This window comes from Salarias fasciatus, chromosome 6, assembly GCF_902148845.1.
Source record: "Salarias fasciatus chromosome 6, fSalaFa1.1, whole genome shotgun sequence".
Classification (NCBI taxonomy): domain Eukaryota; kingdom Metazoa; phylum Chordata; class Actinopteri; order Blenniiformes; family Blenniidae; genus Salarias; species Salarias fasciatus.
In genome coordinates, this window is record NC_043750.1 from 35,834,026 (window position 1) to 35,839,851 (window position 5,826).

Below are 5,826 nucleotides of genomic sequence, written 5' to 3' on the forward strand. Positions count from 1 at the left end.
AGTCAGTCTGAGTGTCGTATGGTCGTCTGTCCATATGAATGTCCATTTTCTCCCGTTGTTCGTGTTTATATCATATTGTTCTCTGTGTACGTGTGTGTGGTTTCATTACGTAAACAACTAAGTTTACCCAATGCTGACCTGGCATGCTAATTACATCGTTTTCAGTGTTTGTGCTGCTTGCATGTAAATGGACGTAATTTTCCAAATTCTGTTGTGTAAACATGAAACTTTTCTGAAACGAAAACACAAAAGCGATGCCTTTCATTTGGAGCTTCATGTAAACAGTCATTTAAGAAACCTTCAAGAGTCCAAATGAATCAGCCTTGTTTCATTTCATATTCATGTTTGCTGATGGGAGAAGCACGGGGTTAAGGTTCATATTGTTTTAAAGTTTTTCAGATTTTGACCTTCATAGTTGTGAAGTTTGGTGGAACCAGGACTTTTACACCTCACCTCCTCGAATGTGGTTGCTTTACATTCAACAACATTTTCCTTAGTGTACGTATAACAACCAATCCTGTATTTATGGATTTTTATGGACTTCTCTACCATTCACAGCTGTGTTTCCTTATTTTCTGCATATTAGAGCCGTCATCGTCAGACACGTGAGGCGACAGTCGTCATTACCGCCACATCTCAGCCCATAAAGCTCAGGCGTCACACGCCTGTTGATGTGCTCCATGGAAGTCTTCCTTCCTGAACAGATGGACAGTAAACTCCGGCGACGGAGCCGCTTCCCGGTCAGTGTGTGACGACGCCCGCCTCCGGCTGCATGCGTTAGCACGCTGATGGTGTGTGTGCCGCAGCGGTTCGTCTTCTGTTGACTGGTTTGATCGACTGGTCATCCGGGTGGATCACATGTCTGAGATCCGCGCGGACGGATTCCTGCCGCCGTAACGGCGTGAGCGCGGCCGCTTCCGGCTCTGGTCCTTCTTGGTGTCTTGTTGCTCTGACAGCCGGCAGATTTGGCGTGGTGTTTATAGATTTACCCTTGCAGCGGCTGGGTATGCAGATGGGGAGGATTGACCTGCTGCGACCTTGGAAGAGTGCCCTGGCGGAGGACGACGGCGACCTCAGGATGGGCAGGACGTGCTGCAATGCAGCAGAGCAGATCAGGGTGCTGCATGCTCTTACACACACACACACAGACACACACACACATACACACATACACACACACACACTTAAACTGCAGCATTATATCATGAAACTGCAAAACAGACGTGCATGCACAGAGACACACAAATGAATTTAAACACACGTTTACTGTTCCTCTCGGGGCAGGGAGGGGTGTGTCCTCGTCAACCTGCCACTGTCTGGCTGGAACGCTCACCCCACCCACATGACTGTGCATATTGAGCAACACACACACACACACACACTCATTGGCTTCCACATCCTTCCCCACAAGAACATTAAAACAGGATGCTGGTACATGAACACCCAGACTACAAAGTGGGGAATGTGCTGGGCTGTGGAGGGAATAATTACGGCCAGTTAAGAACAGTTAGTTATTACAGGAAACGCCACACACACACACACACACACAGGACCGCATGCAGTGAAAAATGAATGCAGAGACTTCTGCTGGAGCTGAGCGTATACATCTATAAACAGACACTCTTTTTTTTCCCCTCCTTCTTTCTTTCCTGCACTGCAGCCACACGTTCTGCATTACAGATAAGGCAATCACTCATTTCCATCAGCCGCTACAGATCCTATAAACTCCCCAGCAGGGCATCCCATAGGAGGACAATATACAGCGGCAGTGCCAGGGCAGGGGATTTTAATACCAGCACAGCACAGACCCTCATTAAAGAGATTTTTTTTTTTTCTGGGGCAAATAAGTAAACCCTGATGACTCTGAGCAATCAGATCAAACCAGATAAGCGTCAGTTTATCTTCGCCGGCACGTTGAGCGCACTGGTCTGAACCCTCTGGACAGCTTCATGCAAATCCACGACCTCATGGCGTCACTACTGACCTCCACTGACCTTGACTCGCGTCTTAGTCCATCATCAGTGTCCAAAGGTCGGCTTGGGAGCCTTTAATATCTTTCCTATCAATGGAAATGAATGAGGCGTGTTTTTCTTTTAACTTTTAAGCAATTTTCACTGTATAAAAAGATGAATTTAACTTTTTCAAGATGATTTGTTTTGACTTTTTTTTGTTAGTTATTTTTAAATGCGTTTAGAAGTTGAAATCACAAGTTGTATCTACTTTGTTTTCTGGACAATTTTAAGTTTTACTCCCTCAACAATGAACAGGTGTGTCAAACTTGTTTATTTGAGGGGCCACATAGAGTCCAGTTTCATCTGGAATCACCCAAACTCAGTAGAATAGTCTGACAATACTCTTTAATTTCAGAAAACGTAATGTTTTGATGAGTAGGCATGATGAAAATATCAATATTTTCACAGAACCAAATAATTTCTACTGGAAATGACTATAATCTCAGCATAAAGCAAATTTTAAAGAAACCCTCTGCTGCAAAATACAAAGAAATGTCCAGAAACATCTCCCATAGCTGTTGAATTGTGAGTGTTTTTAAAAAGCATGACTTTGAGGGTAATGCATCACTGATACCTCGCGTCTCGGCATTGTGTCTGTTACTCTTAAGAAGTGTGGTTAAAATTCTGTTTTCTTTTTTTTTTATCTGCCTGGTGGTTCGGCCAGTTTTGGCCCGTGGGCCTTATGTTTGACACTGCTGTTCAACAGTCACCCTGTCTACGCTCTGTACTTCTGTTGAATGATTTCCTTGTTGTGGTTCAAAAGTTCAGGATTTGTTTCATTTGAAGTAAAAAAAAGAAAATAAATAATTGTTCCTAACACAATGAGACATTTCATTACGAGTGTATCAATGCCTGACTGAAAACACAATATTCACAGTGTCAGAATATTACAGAATATTACAATACATAAACTCCCCCCAAAATAAGCTTGTTGTACCAAAAAAATACTTAGTGCTAAAGTAGAACTGAATTTCAGAACCTGTACCTATACTTCTCTTTTACTTTTCCATTTTCGAGTAACTGGACCGCTACGTTTAATTTCCCACTGATTAAAAGACTGTTAATATTTAATCAAGCACCCAATGATGCTGAAGGTTAAACAAACAAAAAAAAAAAACCAAACAAAAAAAAAAACCAATGAACGCCACGGATGAAAGATGTTTTCACACATCTCATCCTAGTTTTATACTCTTGTCACGTTTTTAAAAGTAGGTACAAATCCTTTTCTGCCATTTTCATCTCATAAAATCTCTTGAAAAGTCTTGAAGTGATTAAAGTATTACATCCTTCATCATTTAATTCATCCTTTACTTCACTGTGTGTGTGTTAAGTGTGTTACTGGCCTTTTACAAAGCAGGTGATCAAGTACAGTTTTTCCTTTTCTTCATGAAAAATGCATCAATCTGTTATAGAAGACGAGGAGAAAGAGACACTGAGCTGAAAACAAAGAGTCAGATATCAGCATTGTTTGTGAGGAAGTAACAGAAAGGATTATAAATCACATGTCTGGCAGAGGCTTAAAACAAAACTGTGAATTTTTCATTATCAATAAACAATAACTGTAATTTATCTGAGTCTCACATGCGTGCGTGCATGCGTGTGCATGTGCGTGTGCGTGTGCGTGTGAGTGACAGTGTGTGTGTACGTGTGTTTGTTTAAATGACTGTTGGCCTTTGTGTGGCAAACAACATGCTTTGTAAATGCTTTAGAACTTTCAGCACCATGGACAGTGCTGTTGCCCCATATATGCCTACATATATGATTGTTACTGAGTGTCATTGTGTGTGTGTGTGTGTGCGTGTGTGAGTGTGTGTGCGTGTGTGTGTGTGTGTGTGTGTGGCCCCTGAACTAAAATGTGTTTGCCACTCTTGGAACAGTTCCAAAAGCATTAAACAGTGTTAATCACATTCAGCCAGTTCACACACAGGTATGGACGGCGCTCAGCTCACTGTATGAGGTTCAGTGTCTTGCTCTAAGGCACTTTGATGTGTGAACGAGGGGAAACAGGGAATCAAACCGGCAGCCTTATGGCTCTCTCTCTCTCTCTCTGTCTACAGTGTTTAAAGGGAGATTACACATTTTACACTGTAAGAATGAAATGGGGAAACTTGTTATGTCAGGTGTCTTTTCTTTGGAGTTGCCATATTGGTGGACCAGGAAATGTTGTTTGTGCTCTCCTGTATCCTCAACATGGACACACACACACACACACAAACACACGCACACACACAGAAATCCTTTAATAAGGCAGCAGATGTCTGACGGATGTGAGGGAGGGTGACGGTGAGGAGGAAGGGAGGAAGGAAGCGCGAGCTGTAACACTTTAACAGGAAACCCTCCTCAGTTTGAAGCTATTGTCTCCGCTCTGACGGGACGGGATGTGCCAGCATGTGAGCGCGTCCCTCCAGTGATGGATCGCTTTAATTCAGCCAGCGTCGTCACTCACAGGGCACTTTCTGTTTTTTGTTTCCCTCTGTGCTGCACCTCGTTTGTACTCGGTTTTCAAAATGATTAGGAACGATGCGTGAAATGTAAATAAAGCCAGGTGCATCAATGGATGAGGTGTCTAAAATCTGAAACGTAGACGGCATATTAAACATTCCAAGAAAGTGTCATCATCTCAGAAAGAGGTGATTACAAAGGAAGTTTAAACAGGTCAGTCTGCAGTCGGGATATTGCGGAACAATTCCTCCTCCTCCAGCGCATCATATCAACAAACCATCCAAGACCCTGGAGGAGTTTCTGTCCGCCGGGGACCCGGCTGAAGGTCACCATCGGATGCTGGTGATCTCTGGGAACAGACTTTATTACGGACTGGAAGCCTCTGCACAGCATTACCTGCTGGAAAACACACAACCTGTCCCTCAGTGTTAAACCTGATAATTAAGAAGAACGTGAGGGAGAAAAACACCACATGTGCACTTGTAAATAAAGAAGTCTGTTTATTTATTTGATATATATATTATGCATTTTCATATAATAGTTCTAATACCAGTAGCTCAAAAATAATAATCATATTATATTTGTATATATAGATATATAGAAAACTAATCCAATAATCTACTTTTTACGTGGACTTTACTTCCTTGTATAAAACAACATGGAGAAATGTATAATCTTCTCCCCAGCTTCAATATAGGCGCTTTAAGGGAGCAAAGAAGAAAATACAAAAAAGAAAAAGTACACCTGAACATTGCATCTCATAGAACTAGAACATCTGTCAGCAGCTAGTAATGTCGACCGTCTCGGTTTAAGACACAGGAAGAGGTTGTAGTTTTTTTTTGTGGTTTTCTTCGCTAGAACATCGTTGACAAGTTTTCTCACGAGGAAGGGGTGTGTGTGTGTGTGTGTGTGTGTGTGTGTGAGACCGTCTGGGTTTGGACACTGAGATACAGAACATCAGATCACACCGACCCTCTAAAGATGAAGGAGAAGCTGCAGAGAGAGAGAGGCTGCTGGGGGATATTCGGGGCCGAGAACAGCAGGGTCTAGAAAGTTATGTGCTTCTTCACCGATGGTCGAAGGTTGTAAACAGAGGGCAGCAGCACGACGCGGTGCAAAGTCCTCGTCACCCGGCGCGCCCCCCCCCCCCCCCCCCCCACCCCACCGTCTGTCGGAGGTCTCCAGGAGGTAGCCATGTCACAGTTGGCAGGAAGAGAAATCCACTCTGATCCATTTAGCTGTGGCAGTCTTCACAGGTTTTACCAACGATATCAACAGCAATCCCTCAAAAAGAGAAAAAAAAAAGCCTTCTCCCCCCGTCCAGTTACGCTCTGAAGATACAGAAATGAACATGTGGAGGCAGGCTGTTTCA